Source organism: Erpetoichthys calabaricus, chromosome 5, assembly GCF_900747795.2.
Source record: "Erpetoichthys calabaricus chromosome 5, fErpCal1.3, whole genome shotgun sequence".
Taxonomy (NCBI): Eukaryota; Metazoa; Chordata; class Cladistia; order Polypteriformes; family Polypteridae; genus Erpetoichthys; species Erpetoichthys calabaricus.
In genome coordinates this window covers 36688759-36709930 of record NC_041398.2, presented here as the reverse complement: position 1 = coordinate 36709930, position 21172 = coordinate 36688759, and the positions used below count along the sequence as shown (strand labels likewise).

At 38.6% G+C, this 21172-nt stretch overlaps 1 protein-coding gene across 2 annotated transcripts in view; it reads right to left on the bottom strand.

Annotated features, from left to right (window-relative positions):
- Positions 1 to 21172, bottom strand: part of atrn (attractin) — a 300415-nt gene that overhangs the window by 255009 nt on the left and 24234 nt on the right. The gene's annotated exons all lie outside the window — the stretch shown is intronic.

Below are 21172 nucleotides of genomic sequence, written 5' to 3'. Positions count from 1 at the left end.
ATATTACAACTAGGGGTGGATGATATAGCCTAAAAATTATATCAAGATATTTCAAAGAAATTTATGATAATGATATTTATGACAATATAGAAAAACAAATACTGAACAATGTATTCGGTGTTTGCAGCTTGTAGGCAGCAGCATTTACTAGTGCAAACAAAATGAAGGGCATTTTCCACCCTTCTTTTCCAATGAGCTACTGTACCCTAGGACAGACTACCAGATTTGAAGTGTGAATCTACTGCCACAAGGTGCCAGCAGCTGCAGCATTAGAGTGCAACAGTAGTGACACCGCATTGTCTACAGTGTGAAACAGCATAAGTCAAATGTGCGCACATACACAGCCTAGGTAGTGTCTTCCCAGGAAATCTTAAGTATAACATAACTGCTTAACACTACAAACCAAATACTAGCTTAGCAGACCCTGTCTCACATTGCATTCAGCACTTTAATAATTTTTATCCTGTAACTGAGCAGGAAGTCTTTACTTTAATTTCTAAAATGAAGCCCACTACTTGTTCCCTAGATCCAGTGCCAAAAAAACTGCAAACTGCAATAGATGTTCTTGCAGCGCCTATTCTAAACATTATAAATAGTTCATTATTGCATGGCACAGTACCTGATGCACTAAAAGTGTCAGTCATTAAACCATTACTTAAAAAAAAAAAAAAAAATCAGACCTAGACCCACACATACTAAATAATTATAGGCCTATTTCAAATTTACCGTTTCTCTCTAAAATACTAGAAAAAGTAGTCACCAATCAGCTTCAGTCACAACTTACGCATTACAATTTATTTGAGAAATTCCAATCTTGTTTCCGCACTGGTCATAGTACAGAAACGGCACTAACACGGGTTGTAAACGACATTCTGATATCCTCTGATGAAGGAAACTCCACTGTAATTATGATGTTGGACTTAAATGCAGAATTTGACACCATTGACCATTCTATTTTACTGCACAGGCTAGAAAATGATGTTGGGCTTACAGGCACCGTGCTCGCTTGGTTTAGTTCTTATTTATCAAATCGATTCCAATATGTACAGAAATGTGCTGACAGTATTCCATCATTATACACAGAAGTTCAATATGGTGTCCCGCAGGGCTCAGTACTGGGACCTTTATTGTTTTCACTTTACATGCTTCCACTGGGATCTCTCATTAGGAAACAATGTTAATTTTCACTCGTATGCAGATGACACCCAGTTATACCTTTCATTTAAATCAACTGAAGTTGCTCCAATGTTGTCTTTAATTAGCTGTGTTTGTGAATTAAAGGAGAGGATGGATGAGAACTACTTGTCTTTAAACACAGATAAAACAGAGATGTTAATTGTTGGAGGGAATGACGCTGATCATAACAATATTTTGTCATCATTTAACTCGATTGGAATCCCCATTAATTATACTGAATCAGCCCGCAATCTAGGAGTTATCTTTGACTCTAGCATGTCATTTAAATCGCAGACCTATAAATACCTGGGAGTGCAGCTGGATGATAAATTAGACTGGGCTGCCAATACTGATGCTCTGTGTAAGAAAGGACAGCGCCGGTTATACTTCCTTAGAAGGCTGGCGTCCTTCAACATCTGCAATAAGATGCTGCAGATGTTCTATCAGACTGTTGTGGCGAGCGCCCTCTTCTACGCGGTGGTGTGCTGGGGAGGCAGCATTAAGAAAAAAGACGCCTCACGCCTGGACAAACTGGTGAGGAAGGCAGGCTATATTGTTGGCATGGAGCTAGACAGTTTGACATCTGTGGCAGAGCGACGGGCACTCAGCAGGCTGCTATCAATTATGGAAAATCCACTGCATCCACTAAACAGTGTCATCTCTAGACAGAAGAGCAGCTTCAGCGACAGACTGCTGTCAATGTCCTGCTCCACTGACAGACTGAGAAGATCGTTCCTCCCCCAAACTAAGCGACTCTTCAGTTCCACCCGGGAGAGGGTAAACATTAACATTATATAAAGTTATTGTCTGTTTTTACCTGCATTATTATCAATCTTTAATTTAATATTGTATTTTTGTATCAGTAAGGTGCTGCTGGAGTATGTGAATTTCCCCTTGGGATTAATAAAGTATCCATCTATCTATCTATTACAAAGTTGTCCAAATCATGTTTCTTCCATCTTAAAAATGTTAGGAAATTAAGGCGCTTTCTAAATAAACAGGATTCTGAGAAATTAATTCATGCATTTATCTCTAGTAGGATTGACTACTGCAATGCGGTGTTCACTGGATGTTCAAACTGTTCTCTGTACAGCCTCCAGTTAATCCAAAATGCGGCTGCAAGAATTATTACAAGAACAAGAAAATACGAACACATAACTCCAGTTCTTAACTCCTTACACTGGCTCCCGGTTAAGTTTAGGGAAGATTTCAAAATCCTCCTTTTAACATATAAAGCTTTAAATGGCCAAGTTCCGGCTTACTTGTCTGAACTTATCATGACTAACAAACCAGAGCGCACATTAAGATCTCAAGATGCCGGTCTGCTTATGATTCGAAGGATTAATAAAACAACAATGGGAGGTCGAGCTTTTAGTTACAGGGCCCCTAAACTGTGGAATGGTCTGCCTGCTACTATAAGAGATGCCCCTTCGGTCTCAGCTTTTAAATCCCGGCTGAAGACTCACTACTTCAGTTTAGCATATCCTGACTAGAGCTGCTGATTAACTGTACAGACTGCATCTCTGTTGTTAGTCATTAGCACTAAAATAAAAGTAACATGATAGTTATAACTGGATGCTAACACTCACCTATTCTGTTTCTGTTCTCTGTACTCAAATGTGGCACTTGGTGCCACGGCCCACCTGTCAAGTTGTTTTGCCTGCCTAAGGTAAAGTCATCCCTGATGGAGGTTCGCAGAAATCGTGGGAAGGAGAGGTCCTTTCATCGGATTGGCTGGCCCAGCGCTATTTCAGCCATGGAATGGCCAAATGGGGGAGGCAGCTTGATGGATGAGGTCTCCAGGACTCTAAATATATCCAAATCTTCTTATGTGATAACATCTACTGTTAAATTCTGCTCCGTACTTAAACAATTTTTATACTGTATTGAGGATTTGTTCTGTTCTGTGTATTGTATTGACCCCCTTCTTTTGACACCCACTGCATGCCCAACCTACCTGGAAAGGGGTCTCTCTTTGAACCGTCTTTCCCAAGGTTTCTTCCATTTTTCCCTACTAGGTTTTTTGGGAGTTTTTCCCTTGTCTTCTTAGAGAGTCAAGGCTGGGGGGCTTTCAAGAGGCAGGGCCTGTTAAAGCCCATTGTGGCACTTCTTGTCTGATTTTGGGCTATACAAAAATAAATTGTATTGTATTGTATTAACACTTTAGTTTAACAATTATAATAACTAAAGTAAGTTGACCTTGAAACTTTTGAGGAACCTGTATATTATTGTCACCTAATAAAACTTACCTCAAATTTTAAGAACACATGTAAACAAACCTTCAGTCAAAATGTAAACGCTCACTGGTTATAACAATAGACTAAAATGCTGTCAAAACCTAAATAGCAGTTGCCTTTATTGGATTATCATCAAATGAGGTAGAATATCAGTGCTGAAACTGTTGCATTGCCTCTAATTTCTTGTGTAAACGTAAAATGGATTTACCATGAAATGAGGCAAGTTAGAATGTCAGTGTCAAAACTACACAAGTAAACACTTTCAACAGTTAACTAGCCATCCTTATTGTCAAAATTTCAGAATAAACTAATTTAAAATGTTATAGGCTTCAGTACTTCTCATTAAACTTATGGGCCCACCCACATCCCCCCACACACACACCCACACCGGTGAAAACAGTGTATCCAATAAAGCTAAAATAATTTTATATTTGTGTGTGTAGCGAAACAAAAATGAAACTGCCTGTGAGAGCCAAGTTTTGTATTATTATTTATATTCTGTTAATTTTGAAGATATGTTAAATTTATTTCATAGTTCAAGATTAGTTTATGCATTAAGAATAGGAGTTGATAATAATTCATTTTTATTGGGGTACTGTACTGTGTTTCAGGAGCTGTTGAGGACTAGGAAGTATTAAGTCCTAAGTTTCTTTTTGTAACTGTGGAAATCTATAACATGAAAAATAAACATTGCTTTAAGGAAACCCAGAGCTTTCTCTTTCGTGAGCCACAGAGCATTGTATCATTTCCCTTGTTATATATATATATTTTTTTCACAATTGTAACCCAGTCCAGACAGCAACTTGCTGGCACACTAAGACCTCTTGCCATCAGTCATAGCTACTACACTACAGAGTATCATACTAGTGCTCATGGCTCAGCGGTTACTGTTGTACTTTATCATTAAAGTTTCTTTCAATGTTTTTGTGTTCCAAGTGGTTTTCCTGTTTCCATTTTCTAAGTAAAAAGGAGCTGGAGTCTGTGATTACATCCCCCCACTCTCCCTAACTCCCCCTTCCACGCCGTGTTCATCTTCCAGTCTTTTTCAAGTCTTCCCCATAATCCCATTGCATTAACAGATTATAGACTCACTCAACCAATAACAGAGATACTGTCAAGATGGGTTATGCTCAGCATGTTAACTAGGCACTTCTCAAACAGCAATTCAAAAAAAAATTTTCTTTTTCTTCTTACAATTTATTAAAATGAAGCTAAATTTTGTCACAGCATGCTTCATTACGTCTCAGGTAAGGATGTCTACCTCGGATGTTGCATCTTGGGTCAAGCTTTTTAACCAGTTGCTTAAAGCTCTCCTTTTTCAACATTCAGATTTGCATCATATCCTTGGCCAAAAAATATGTAACCGCATCAGTCATTTCCATCCGCCGTTTGCTCTACCCATCAAATAGAGTGCAATTAGCGAAAGCTCCAGCGATGTTCAGCTGAGTCATTTGTTCACTTTTTGGCTGCACATCACCAGCTACTAGTATCTCCTTGCATCCCTTCATAGCCTGGTTGTACCAGACGGTGTGTTTTTGCTTCAAGTGGTGAAAACAAGTTGCGCTTCCACTTTTAGCGGTAACAGTTTTGTTGCATATTTTACAAAGTACAGTAATCCCTCGCTATATAGCGCTTCAACTTTCGCGGTTTCACTCTATCGCGGATTTTATATGTAAGCATATTTAAATATATATCGCGGATTTTTTGCTGGTTCAAAGATTTCTGCGGACAATGGGACTTTTAATTTCTGGTACATGCTTCCTCAGTTGGTTTGCCCAGTTGATTTCATACAAAGGACGCTATTGGCAGATGGCGGAGAAGCTACCCAACCAGAGAGCGTATTACGTATTAAATAAAACTCAAATATATTGTGAGCACAGGGGCTGTTCGCACCCCTAGAGGATACGGCCGCTCCTCAAAAAACGCTGAAAGATTACCTTCACATTGTTCCCTTCCTTGCTGGGCTTACTTGTGGCTGCTTTGTCAAGCGATATGCTTCCTGCATGGTGCTTCGCATACTTAAAAGATCAAACAGCACGTATTGATTTGATATTGTTTGCTTTTCTCTCTCTCTCACTCTTGCTCCGACATTCTCTGATGCTGACGTAGGGGGTGAGAGCAGGGGGGCTGTTCGCACCCCTAGACGATACGGACACTCATCTAAAAATGCTGAAAGATTATCTTCACATTGCTCCCTTCCGTGCAGCTGCTTTGTCAAGCGACATGCTTCCCGCATGGTGCTTCGCATACTTAAAAGCTCGAACGGCATGTATTGATTTTTGATTGTTTGTTTTTCTATGTCTCTCTCACTCTCTCTGACATTCTCTGCTCGTGAGCGGAGGGGGTTTGAGCAGAGGGGCTGTTCGCACACTGGCCTAGAGGATACAGACGCTCCTCTAAAAAATGCTGAAAGACTACCTTCACATTGCTCTCTTCCTACAGCCCTTTTGATTTTTGATTGTTTGCTTTTTTCTCTCTCTCTCTCTCTGACATTATCTGCTCCTGACGCGCACTCCTTTGAAGAGGAAGATATGTTTGCATTCTTTTTAATTGTGAGACGGAACTGTCATCTCTGTCTTGTCATGGAGCACAATTTAAACTTTTGAGAAAGAGACAAATGTTTGTTTGCAGTGTTTGAATAAAGTTCCTGTCTCTCTACAACCTCCTGTGTTTCTGTGCAAATCTGTGACTCAAGCATGACAATATAAAAACAACCATATAAACATATGGTTTCTACTTCATGGATTTTCACCTTTCGCGGGGGGTTCTGGAACGCAACCCCCGCGATCGAGGAGGGATTACTGTATTATGCTTTATTGGAGGTCTGACATCTTGTAGCCAAATCACTTCCATACTATTGAAGTAGCTCCCTTTGTAGGTAGTAAATTGTCATTGGAGGCTCAACATGTTGCTCTCGCTCTCAGACATGTCTGGATTGTGGCCCTGTTGTGCGCGCTAGGGAACATTTATCTTTGATATCGCAAGACGACACCTTTTTATCATGTAAAAATTTATACTGGTGTTATCGTGGACAATAGGATATGATGCAGCCCTAATTATAACTGTAGGATGTCCGTTATTAGATGCATATCAAACAACATTTTCCTCAGATTTTCTCCAGTATATGGTAGAGGTCAGTGCAACAATGCTTTGCCACCTTCTACCTGTGGTTTACATTAAATAGTTTCTTTAAATCTTGGCAATTCATCTCATTTTGCCAAAAATGACTGCTTTTTAAGGGCAGATTTTGAAAGTTTTTTTTGGTGATCAATGTTTTAATAGTATAGTCACAAGCCAATTTTTGTATAGGCCAGGTGGAACATTCCTCTTTTTCATCTACTGCTCCTCTTAAATGTGGTGTTCCTCAGGGATCCATTTTGGGTCCTTTTATATTCTCTATATACCTTCACCCTATCGGAGCTATTTTCAGGAAATTTAACATTTCTTTTCACTGCTATGCTGATGATACACAGGTTTATATTCCCGTCTGCAACTCTGCAATGAATCAACTGCACAACTGTCTTTTTGAACTAAGATCCTGGGTGGCTAATAATTTTCTTCATCTGAATCAAAATAAAACGGAGGTGCTTATAGTGGGTCCATCAGCTAAAGCCCAAATCGGTCTTGGACTTCTCGGCTTTTTCTTTGTCTTTTTGCAAACCTCAAGTCCACAATCTTGGTGTTATTTTTGACGGTAACCTCTCTTTTGAGAAACAGATTAATTCTGTAGTCAAGAGTTACTTTTTCCAGCTTCATCTATTAGGTAAGATCAAGCCTTTTTAATCTTCTAGGGATCTTGAGAAAGCTACTCATGCTTTTATCTTTACTCTCCTTGATTACTGTAACTCGCTCTATTCTGGGATTAGCAAATCCCTGATACGCAGGTTACAGTTGGTCCAAAATGCTGTCGTTCGCTTTCTGCTTGGGGCAAGAAAGTTTGATTCTGTTTCTCCAATATTAGCTTCTTTACACTGGCTGCCTGTCAGTTTTCGAATTGATTTTAAAATCTTGTTGCTAGTTTTTAAATCTTTACATGGGCTTGCTCCTGCCTATTTATCCGAATTGTGTGTTTTACACCAGCCATCCAGAGTGCTTAGATCTTCTGGTCAGTTGTCTCTTGTTGTCCCTCGTACCAAGTGTAAAACTAAGGGGGGGTGGGGCTTTTGGAGCTGCTACTCCTCGCCTCTGGAACTCTTTAACTCATCACATAAAGGAGTCGTCTACAATTGAACTGTTCAAAACAAGACTAATTTCTACTCACTTGCTTTCCGTAACCTTCAGTAATACTGATGGTTTCCTCATTGTGATTCTATAATCTTACTTCTATTTATTATTTATTTTATTTATATTCATTTATTTTATTTCTATTTATGTTATTTATATTGTGTTTTTTTTTCTTCTTTTATTGTAAAGCACTTTGGCCACAGCATTCCTATGTTGTTTTAAATGTGCTATATAAATATATTGACATTGACAAGTATCCCAGGCACCCTTCTAATCACAATTTGCAGCAATCCTCCTCATTAATGAGACCTCAATACCCAAATCTGTCACTAAAACCTAAAACTATTAACACATTGCTGCAAAGCTGAGAGCGCACAATATAAAATATCTTTCAAAAATTGTCAACCAATACCATTAAAGTTTCATCTCATGGGCATGTGTGAACAAAACTGATGAAAGAGCTCAGGAAGCTCAAAATTCCAATTCCCCAGGAAAAGGAGGGATAAAACATAAAAAAGTTTATGATGCCCTTACATAAAAGGTTTTGACATACCAGTGAACCCAGCATTAGTGGAAAAAGTGTTGAAATGATCGCCAGATACAGCTGTTATTGGGTCAAACTTCCAAGTTAAACACAAAAAAATAATAAGTTAACATACTACCCATTGCTTGCTATAATTATAAGTAATGAGTGTTCAATCAGTAGGACTGGGCAAAAAAACAAAGATAATTAGAGTGAAATAACTCATTCCATCCATGTTTTGCAAGTCAACACGAAAAGCCAATGACAATGAGAATAGCTCTGTGCCAAACCAATAATGCAGCTTGAACAGAGTCACTGCCACGTCAGAGTAGGTTGATGCAGACAGCACTGAGTGTAGTAGCTTGGAGTGTGGTTAGCTTGTAGTAGAGGTCTGCGCAGGACAGATTTTTTTAAAATCGTGTCTGCCCCCCCTCCCGCTCTACACCATCCTGCGCCCACCAACTCTCGCATATACTTGGCCTCATTTGACCCCGCTCCCACCAGCAGAAACAAATGGCTTTCATTAAGGAAAAAAAGTCATATGGTTGATAAGCCAGTTTTACATGATCTTGTACAAGGACGGTCGCTGAAGATTTCCCCTCTTTAGCCCAGTGGCCCTTCTCCACTTTTTTAACGACAATTCTGCTTCTTCAGTGTTTAATACAGATCTTCCAATGGGATTTAAATAATAATTTCTGAGCTCAACTTTGCATTTTTTTTCCATAGAAAGGATTAAAAAAGAGCAGCATAAGCAGGCAACCTATTACCATTCAATATTACAATCTACATTAATAATTGCTATTCATTCCACAAAAAAGTGGAACAGACACGGAAGGTAGGTACTGTCTACATACAAGTCGCACATATAAGTTTAAGCTTAAATCATACGCTTTTCTAGTCAGCATATTACTGGTAGCTTAAACACTCCCCACTGTCTCACAGTACTTACTGCTTACCAATACAAGGCACTGTAACCAAGCAAAGCACTGTGAACATACAGGCATCTCCTTGTCTGCTCGCAAGCTTTGAAATGAGAGAGGGTGTTACTAATAGCTGACCAGTGAACTTCACTGCGCTCTCTGATTTAGTGCAATTGCATTAAATCAGTTAATATAAATTATTACAAATCTTTTTGTAATTTGGTATTGAGCATATCCGCTTCAGGCCTACTCAGGATAAAGCAGGATTAGAAAATGGATGGATGGGTGGTATTCAGCACAACATTTGACATTTCCATGATGTACCTTCTGATATTCACACACAAAATAAAATTAAACACTAGCATGGCTTGTTTCTGCAATGCACTGGCAACCAATCCAATACTGGCGAAACCTTAAAAGTTAATATTGCCAAAATAGGCAATTACGACCCACAATTCTATTTGGATAAACACAATAGAAAACAAATGGATAAATAATAATAAATAATAATAATAATAATAATATACCATCCCAGTGAAACAGACTGTACACAGTTTAAATTCAAGAGAAATATGATATGTTTAGAAAGGTGATTAAAAGTAAAGAAGCAAGAGAAGAAAAGTGAGGGAGCAATTAAGTACTCGAAAATGGATAATTCTGTGTAAATAAAAATGATTCCAACTTTGTGAATATTTTGGCACGACAGGGATAGCAACCAATAGAAAAGTGAAAGAAACTACTGAAAATAATTTTGAAGTAGCTATATGGTTTTAATCACACTGATGATGCTGCAATGGAGTTAGCCATATTTACCTTAGCACCATATGAAACACATAATTAAAATATTAACTTCTACTTCAAGTTTAAGAAAGAACTTGCACACAAGGGAATGCAACCAGTATAAGAATTCTGGATAATAAACTACAGAAACCAAGCAGGCAAAGGAGGGCCTTAAAAAGTACAGCAACATATGAATCATCCAAAGACGGGGGTGGGTTGAGAGTTGAATCAAGCTGTAGAGGTCCCTGGTGCAAAATTATTTATCTGAGAATTATGTAAAACATCAGGTCTGTGAGCTAAAAATCAACTAAAAAAACTGCAATATTTGCAGCCAATGAGGATTATGAATAGTTCATTTATTCCATCACCTGCAGAAGAAGCCATCATGGCAGATGGGTTAAATCATGTTTGCTCTTGGGGGTGTTGCCAGACCACAAAGGATACTAAAAGATTCGTGGGAGATAAGATATACTAATATATGCCACCTTAAACTTAACACACAGCCAGCTATAAAGCAAAGTGTTCCATTTTAAGGGCGCTCGGCCAAAACAGATGTCTAAGTACAGTATTGAAAATCAGTACAATATAGAAGCAAAATAATTACATCACTAAAATCAAGATAATGCAGAGGTGTCAAACTCATCTTTTTCAGCCGAATTGCTTAACCAATATTCAAAACTTAGTCTTTGTACACTCTATGTAACATCAGTTATCTCAAAAACTTCATTTAATTATGCATCTTAAACACGTATTGTATCTGTGTATAATTTAGCTGGCCTACATTTACACCGAGCATTACAACATGCCTCCAGATTATGTATGCAACACAACACAATGTAGCTGTAACCTGTAGTCAGAACAGAAACTGCCTGTTTGTAATGACCCAGCAAGAAACCGTAAAAAGAAATGATTATGCCAAACTGCCATAAATAACTTTAGTGCTTTAACATGATGTCCAAGATAAATGACATGGCAGCTCAACTTCACATAAATTGCTCACTTTTTAAAGCTGCACAGATGTCACGGCTGACCACCCATCCACTGCTTTTTTGTGTTTAATTTAAAGAAGTAACACTTAAAACCAAGTAACTAGAGAGCAGCTTTTATTGTTGTCTAAAACATCTGCAGTGACAAATCATGAATTGCTACTTAGTATTTTTAACTCTAAAACTGCCTACTCATTTTATGTTATGATTAAGAAATTCAGGCATTACTAAAATAACCAGTAACACTTTACATTAAGTATCCATAATTACACTGTAACTACTATGTAATTACATGCATAAGTACAGTGTAACTACGAGTTATTACTCTGTACTTACAGTGTAAAAACAAAGTAACACTATAGTTAATTACTCAGTTGTCATTGTTATTCCACAGTTTATATAATTACAATTTAACAATTTATCACTGATACAAAAAGAGTGCACTGTCCTTACATAGTTACATTGTATCTGTACTTTCAAAATGTAATAAAAACATCAGGGTATGTAACCTTCCCCGTAAATCTGCCATTTAAGAAGGGCTTTAGGTAAGGTGAGGAAGGGGGGCCATGTCATTTTTTCTTTTATCTTTAAGGCCTTTACTGGCTAGCCACGCAGTGGAGTACTTCGTTGCATGTGATGGAGCATTGTCCTGCATAAAATCATGGTCTTCTAGAAAGATGTAGACTTTTTTCTTTTTGTCTTGTAAAAACTGGCAGTAGGTTTGGGAGTTGATTTTGAGTCCATTTTAAACCCGAAAAGGTCCAAACTAGCTCATCTTTAATAATACCAGACCATACCAGTACCCCACCTTCATCTTACTGGTGTCTGAGTCGAGGTGGAGCTCTGTGCCCGTTACTGATCCAGCCATGGGCCCATCCATCTTCTCAGTCAAGAGTCACTCTCATCTCATCAGTCCATAAAACCTTTGAAAAATCTGTCTTCACATATTTCTTGGCCCAGTCTTGATGTTTGAACTTATGTGTCTTGTTCAGTGGTGGTTGGGTTTCAGCCTTCCTTACCTTCGCCATGTCTCTGAGCACTGAATACCTTGTACCTTTGGGCACTCCATGTAGGTTGCAGTTCTGGAATATGACAACACTGGAGGATAATGGGTTCCTGGTAACTTCATGCTTAATTCTTCTCAAATCTTTGGCAGATTAAATTTGACTCTACTTCATCGGGCCCTTGAGCTAGGCCCTTAACCTGCAATTGTTCTGTCCTGGGTAGGATGTTAATCTGCATCTAGCCCTGCATGTAGGCCCTCCAACCTGCAGAGAAAAACCTGGGGGATGGTGGCAGAATTGGCACGCCGGCCACCACAAAAAATCTCACACTGGTTCTGTTCCATCTGAACTTGTGTGGTGCTGAGGTGTTACCCGTTGCATGGCTACACTTGGGTCCCAATCTGAGATCCAGAGTTGGTTCGTTATGTGGTGGGTGCGGCAATGCGCTGTATCAGCACGTGCTCCTAACCTCTCTCAATATCACAGCTAAAAGCAGAAATCCCTTTCAACCACTTTTCATTAAAAGTAACTCCATTATTAAAGTAAACAACAGTGAGCCTTTATCAGTAATATAAAATATATAAATACTAATACATATTTGGCTGATGCCTTTACTCAAGGTGATTTACAACATTGGAGAAGTACAATTGGTTACAGCTCTTTTGGTTTTTCCATTTAGAACATAAACAGGTGAAGTGAATTGCTCATGGTCACACAGTGTCAGTAGTGAGATTTGAACCCACAACATAAGGGTTTGAAGTACAAAGGCTTATAAACTGCACCACACTGCTATAGTAGTAACAGCAGCTTTAAAATACTGGTATACCCATCAAGTACTTACCAAACTATCATTCCAGTAGAAGTAGTACTGACATTCATAAATATCAAATTACAATGCAGGCTTTGAAATTTAATTTATGACAGACATGGAGAACCCCCAATGTATTAACAAATGGGAGAAATTTTAAAATTGAGGGGATTTCAGTGCAGCATTCATATAGAATGACGTCACCATTGACTACATGATTTACCTTACCATTTGCACATTCCCAATTGAATCTCTTACATTTTCTCTACAGAAAAATACAGATTAACAGCAATACTAACAATAAAAATTCAAACATTTCATTTGTACTATTAAATCTTTAATTAAATCTTGAAAGCTGTTTTTTGCGACAATGTGCTTTTAAAATTTTGTTTGTCAATGAATCTCTGTTAGGTTTGCTACTCTAAAATTTACATTTACATCCTTAGCTGGTTTAAAAAAACGTACTAGTGAGTAATATTTAATGAATGAGTCAAATTGATTCAGTATACAAATGTCAAAAACTCCTAATCTGTCTAAATTTAATTTGCAGTACAAAATCAATCTTGTCAGCTTTAAATTCATTCATTGTTTCGGAACCCTATTAAAAAATGCCTTTCTTGTGCTGCAGTCAAAGTATCTTGCCATGTATTTGTGATCAGACTCTTGTTATTGCTTAGCCTGTGTACTAGACCAGAATTAGAATAACTGGGCCTACAGTGTAACTGATAGACTGCACCTGCTCTCACCATTAACACCTTCAAATAAATACAGTCATATGAAAAAATTTGGGAACCCCTCTTAATTCTTTAGATTTTGTTATATCATTGAATGAGCTTTCAAAGTAGCAACTTCCTTTCATTCCTAATATATGACATGCCTTACGGAAAAAGTATTTCAGCAGTGACATTAAGTTTATTGGATTAACAGAAAATATGCAATATGCATCATAACAAAATTAGACAGGTGCATAAATTTAGGCACCCAAACAGAGATATTACATCAATACTTAGTTGAGCCTCCTTTTGCAAATATAACAGCCTCTAGACGCCTCCTATAGCCTTTGATGAGTGCCTGGATTCTGGATGGAGGTATCTTTGACCATTCTTCCATACAAAATCTCTCCAGTTCAGTTAAATTTGAGGCCTGCCGAGCATGGACAGCCGGCTTCAAATCATCCCATTGATTTTCGATGATATTCAAGTCAGGGGACTGTGACGGCCATTCCAGAATATTGTACTTCTCCCTCTGCATGAATGCCTTTGTAGATTTCGAACTGTGTTTTGGGTCATTGTCTTGTTGGAATATCCAGCCCCTGCATAACTTCAACTTTGTGACTGATGCTTGAACCATTATCCTGAACAATTTGTTGATATTGGGTTGAATTCATCCAACCCTCGACTTTAACAAGGGCCCCCGTCCCTGAACTAGCTAAACAGCCCCACAGCATGATGGAACCTCCACCAAATTTGACAGTAGGTAGCAGGTGTTTTTCTTGGAATGCGGTGGTTCTTCTTCTGCCATGCAAAGCACTTTTTGTTATGACCAAATAACTCAATTTTTGTAGTGTTGTCTATTTCCCAGCAGATCATCTTTATCTGTCCCTACTCAGTCATTTATGCTCACAATTATACAGTCTATCCTAGCACCAAGAAGTGAAAACTAGGAATTTGTTTATGATGGGTTACTATTCCACTGCAAGCCATAAACAGTCAAATCAGGTCAATTTTCGATAGCCTATTGTATATAACAAGAAAAAAACCTTTGCCAGAACAGGAACATAAATATTCCCTAGCTTAGAACTGAATAAAAATGTACATTTTTGAGCCACTTATAAAAACAATTATGCAAGTACTTAACTGGAGGCAGCAGCATCTTAAAAATGCATTTAAGTTTTAGCTTTGTACTGATCCATCTAAACCATGCTTAAATAAAAGTTAGGGAAAGAAGTCCAATTTCTATGGCATTGCAAAACCTCAAAGCAGCAGGCTAAATTTAAAAACACTAATTCACTGTGCGTCTGAGAGTAAGAAATTTCATATATAAACACTCTGGTATTAGAAATAAATCAGACAAAATGTCAACATAAACACAACCATTGAATAAAAACATCTAAGTTGGTACAATTCATTGCTGCTTTAAAAGCAATACAGGAAACATTCATGTATATTTTGCTGGACTGAAGGGTGTGTCCTAATCAAACAGGTTTACTCTTTTATTCCATGTTTATCATACCTCACAGGTATTTAATGCGGAAGTACATAGTCCACTTAGTATGAATACAAATAAATACAAAAAAAACATTAAGAAATAGATGACCTCAGAAAGACATCTCAAACATAACATGCCTGGAAACCAAACCTGCCTTATCTTCCAATGTTTTTATTCAAATTCAGCCACTGGTATTTGTTTCATACATAAAACATTGTCATTATCAAACTAAAGATGTACAATAATAAATGTCTCTGCCACATTATCCAAAAAATGCATACCATCCTTCAGTAAAGAAATTTTTATGGGCCTGCACTAAATAGGATTAGGCTACCATTAGGTCAACAAAGCCGTCATGACAGAGATATTTCAATATGAATCAGGAGGTACGTGGTTTAACCATCAAACATACACACACATATATACAGTAATCCCTCGCTATATCGCGCTTCGCCTTTCGCGGCTTCACTCCATCGCGGATTTATATGTAAGCATATTTAAATATATATCGCGCATTTTTTTGCTGGTTCGCGGCTTTCTGCGGACAATGGGTCTTTTAATTTCTGGTACATGCTTCCTCAGTTGATTTGCCCAGTTGATTTCATACAAGGGACGCTATTTGCAGATGGCTGAGAAGCTACCCAACTTACTTTTCTCTCACTCTTGCGCTGACTTTCTCTGATCCTGACGTAGGGGGATTGAGCAGGGGGGCTGTTCGCACACCTAGACGATAAGGACGCTCGTCTAAAAATGCTGAAAGATTATCTTCACGTTGCTACCTTCTGTTCAGGTGCTTCCTGAAGCGACATGCTGCACGGTGCTTCGCATACTTAAAAGCTCGAAGGGCACGTATTGATTTTTGCTTGCTTGTTTTTCTCTGTCTCTCTCTTTCTGTGCTCTTGACGGAGGGGGTGTGAGCTGCCGCCTTCAACAGCTTTGTGCCGCGGTGCTTCGCATACTTAAAAGCCAAACAGCCCTAATTGACCTGTTTGCTTTCCTCTGTCTTTATGACAGTCTCTGCTCCTGACGCGCACTCCTTTGAAGAGGAAGATATGTTTGCATTCTTTTAATTGTGAGACGGAACTGTCATCTCTGTCTTGTCATGGAGCACAGTTTAAACTTTTGAAAAAGAGACAAATGTTTGTTTGCAGTGTTTGAATAATGTTCCTGTCTCTCTACAACCTCCTGTGTTTCTGCGCAAATCTGTGACCCAAGCATGACAATATAAAAATAATCATATAAACATATGGTTTCTACTTCGCGGATTTTCTTATTTCGCGGGTGGCTCTGGAACGCAACCCTCGCGATGGAGGAGGGATTACTGTACATACATATAAAATCACATTTAAACAAAAAGTAGAACATGCTGCTCCCCTCAGGCATTGCCAAAGCGCATCATCTTGTTCCATTTCTTCCTGTCTTCTGCATATTGTTCTGACACACCTGCCACCTGCATGTCCTCCTCTTTTTTTTTTAAAGATTTGAGATGTAAGATCCAAAAACTAAAGTGTTTTTTTTTTTTTTTTTTTTTAAACTGTGAGCAAATGGGCATTATCAGTGCTCATCAATCCAATGTTGAAGGTTTTAAACAACACTCAATATGCATGAGCTATGCTATCAATCATTTAGACAAATGCTCTACTTAAAATGATAAGTAACTTTACAAGGGATCAACAGTAATGCAAATTAGTACACAGAATATGCTTACACAAGCAATATTGGCCATTAAGACAAATTAAATCCTAGTAAATAATAAAAAATATAGCTATTACCTGTTAAATTATTATAATTTATATATTAACTGCTGTCATTTGCTAAAATGAAAATAGATTCCTTGTGTATATAGTGAGCAGCACTTCTACATATGCATAATATTACTAATCAATGCTTGGATATTAATGCACTGAAAATGATTAGCAGATTAGGTGCTTTTACATTTCAATCACCTAAAAGTATGAGACCCTTTTTGAATATAAAATTGTTATCCATAAAAACTACCAAGGCTATTATAAACTGGCACAACCCTAACACACACACCTCCACTGAGGATCAAGACAATCACTGACACAGTAATTTCCAACTAAAACCACTATTCACATTCCCAAAAATACAGTAAGGCAAACAGGGTGGAAGCCTGAGTTGCATATAGACTAATAAAAAATTTTTTATTTTTTTTGCTATATAACAATAAAATTACCATCGTTGAAAAATCTGAAATGCTTAATGGACCAAAAACATAGGCATTTGGATAGAGAATGAGGGGTAGGATTCATATAACAGATCTATATATATAATTCATTAAGTCCATGGCAAGCAAGACGCACGCAAGACAGCCACGCCCGCCAACAATTCACTAAGCAGCCGACCATGGCACCACGCACGTCAGAGCCCTGCCCACCAACACTTCGCGCGCGAGCAAAAGCATTTGCCAACAACGTTTTCATTAATCAAGAACAAAAGTCGGAGGTTCGAAGACGATCACATACCGTCGTAGTTCCGACCATAAATGATGCCGACTAGCAATCTGGCAGCGTTTTTCCCATGATCCGCCAGGCAACCAAAGTCTTTGGGTTCCGGGGGGGAGTATGGTTACAAAGCTGAAACTTAAAGGAATTGACGGAAGGGCACCACCAGGTGGGGAGCCTTTGGCTGAATTAGATTCAACACGGGAAACCTCACCCAGCCCGGACAAACAGAACAATGAAAAGTCAACGTGGCTCAGAGGTGCATGTGGACTGTAGCAGATGCGAAACTGACTGAGGCAGTGTTTGGAAAATGAATAGTCAACATGACTCACAAGTGCATGTGGACTGTACAAGATGAAACCAATTCAGGTGAGGAGTTGGGGGCGGGCACATGAGCAGGCAGTGTGTACTGAACGATGACTAAGAGATGACTGTTCACCCCATCAATACATCGTCCCTCACTAGGCGTCCGTCCCCACACACCCCGTTCCGCCGTCCAGCCCCGACCCTCGCTCTGGGAGGTGGGGGCTGGTGGCGGTCCTCCAGTTTTCAGTCACGGTATGTTGCTCTCACCAGAGTTCCCTTACGTCGTATCCTCAAACCTAAGAATCCTAAGAAGCAGCATGTTGGTCCGCGGATTTGAATCGCTGTATGCGGCGTGTAAAACAGTTTGCGAGGGGTATCCCATTGTCTTACAGTTGGTGGGCGGGTCTCTGTTAGTTGCTCTTGTGAGCGGGCACATGACCAGGCAGTGTGTATGCTTCAAGAGCAAGGGTGGACACAACAGGACCATCTAAGAAGAATCATATTTGTTGCGGATGTGAATCGCTGTATGCAGCGTGTAAAACAGTTTGCGAGAGGTATCCCATGGTCTTAGCAGTGTCTATGCTTCGATGTGAATCGCTGTATGCAGCATGTAAAATTCTGTATTGTATGTTGCCCTCTCCAGAGTTCCATCTTTTTATTCACCTACAGTCATATCCTCAAAACCAACCCCATTTGGACAACTGTGTCTTTCAGGAAGTGTTCACCCATCAATACACAATTATGCAGTGTATGCTATGCCACGGGTTGGCTAGTTAAACATAAATCAAGAGCAAGGTTTACTTTATTTTTGCACCTAATGTGTTATATTTTAATATTCTCCATGTATGGTTTATGTCAAACATGAAAAAATTAAGAGTTCTACAAATTGTTATTTACTACTAAACATTAAACCTTTTTATAAAACACCTGAACTAGATCATTAGTTCACTTCTTATTTAAAAAAAAAAAAAAAAAAAAAAAAAACCGTATTCTACTCAGATAAAAATTAAAATGCGTTAATATTTCTGCAGCTGGAACACTAACAGAGAAGTGGCAGTCTCAGATTCACATTCTAAAAAGACTGATGGGCACTGAAATGGTAAAAGTGTGGTTTGAAGTCGAAAACCTCCATATCATAATAAATTATTTGCTATATAAACAATCATTCACTGCTGGCAACAAATACACTTAGTTTTTTTTCCACCTCATATTCTCAACTACTTTTCCTGGTGAGACTTGTGACAATTGATTTGTACAATAAAAGTATAATAAAAGTTGAAACAGCAAAACAAGAACAGTCCACTACTTTTTTATCAAAATATGTAATATAAAAAACAGCTTCTACAAAGTTTATTTTTTTATTTTGATAAACCTAAGGGCAGCATGGTGGCACAATTAATGGTCCCGCTTCTTGACAACTACTAAGAGACTGGGTATAAAATCTGGCTGGGCCACCATCTGCACATACATTGAGCGAACAAGTTATTATTTACTTCTGGTACTCAGTTTTCATCACAAAGTCGTACATCTTAGGTTGGTTAACTGGTGAAAGCGAAACTATTATCTTCAGCCCCGGGATTCAGCAAGTAATAAAAACAGCTGGATCAATAGCTGTTTGTAATATAAATCTGTAATTTGTATTAGCAAAGTTTTAGTTTAGGATGGCAGCTGTGTATAAAAGTGTATGAATCCAAATTTTAAAAAAAAATTTTAAATGTATTTAATAAGCTGGTGGGGGGCTATAAAAACGTGATTGAAATGCATCAAATACATTAACAGCTGTCATGCAGAGTTAAACGACATAGCTGCAGTATATTTACTCAAAGAATGCCTGTTTGTCACTTGGTACCACATAATTGTTTCTCAAGCCCAGAATACCAGAGATCTAACACAGCCATTTACCAAAAGCTAAGGCTGAGCAGTTATCAATTCTGGATTTCTACATCAAAAAATCAGCATTTTAGAAAATGTCAATCTTCAATAAAATGGAGTTCTTCTTTTGAGCAAAGTTAAAGCAGCCTTTCTAAAATCTTGTGACTGTTGCAAAATTGATGATGAATGGACTTTCCAAATTTAGATCTGAGAAAGGACATAGCAATTGCATACATACAATATATATATGGTGTGAAAAACTATTTGCCCCCTTCCTGATTTCTTATTCTTTTGCATGTTTGTCACACAAAATGTTTCTGATCATCAAACACATTTAACCATTAGTCAAATATAAACACAAGTAAACACAAAATGCAGTTTGTAAATGGTGGTTTTTATTATTTAGGGAGAAAAAAAAAATCCAAACCTACATGGCCCCTGTGTAAAAAAGTAATTGCCCCCCTGAACCTAATAACTGGTTGGGCCACCCTTAGCAGCAATAACTGCAATCAAGCGTTTGCGATAACTTGCAATGAGTCTTTTACAGCGCTCTGGAGGAATTTTGGCCCACTCATCTTTGCAAAATTGTTGTAATCAGCTTTATTTGAGGGTTTTCTAGCATGAACCGCCTTTTTAAGGTCATGCCATAGCATCTCAATTGGATTCAGGTCAGGACTTTGACTAGGCCACTCCAAAGTCTTCATTTTGTTTTTCTTCAGCCATTCAGAGGTGGATTTGCTGGTATGTTTTGGGGTCATTGTCCTGTTGCAGCACCCAAGATCGCTTCAGCTTGAGTTGATAAACAGATGGCCGGACATTCTCCTTCAGGAATTTTTTGGTAGACAGTAGAATTCATGGTTCCATCTATCACAGCAAGCCTTCCAGGTCCTGAAGCAGCAAAACAACCCCTGACCATCACACTACCACCACCATATTTTACTGTTGGTATGATGTTCTTTTTCTGAAATGCTGTGTTCCTTTTACGCCAGATGTAACGGGACATTTGCCTTCCAAAAAGTTCAACTTTTGACTCATCAGTCCACAAGGTATTTTCCCAAAAGTCTTGGCAATCATTGAGATGTTTCTTAGCAAAACTGAGACGAGCCTAATGTTCTTTTTGCTTAACAGTGATTTGCGTCTTGGAAATCTGCCATGCAGGGCCGTTTTTTGCCCAGTCTCTTTCTTATGGTGGAGTCGTGAACACTGACCTTAATTGAGGCAAGTGAGGCCTGCAGTTCTTTAGACGTTGTCCTGGGGTCTTTTGTGACCTCTCGGATGAGTCGTCTCTGCGCTCTTGGGGTAATTTTGGTCGGCCGGCCACTCCTGGGAAGGTTCACCACTGTTCCATGTTTTTGCCATTTGTGGATAATGGCTCTCACTGTGGTTCGCTGGAGTCCCAAAGCTTTAGAAATGGCTTTATAACCTTTACCAGACTGATAGATCTCAATTACTTCTGTTCTCATTTGTTCCTGAATTTCTTTGGATCTTGGCATGATGTCTAGCTTTTGAGGTGCTTTTGGTCTACTTCTCTGTGTCAGGCAGCTCCTATTTAAGTGATTTCTTGATTGAAACAGGTGTGGCAGTAATCAGGCCTGGGGGTGGCTACGGAAATTGAACTCAGGTGTGATACACCACAGTTAGGTTATTTTTTAACAAGGGGGCA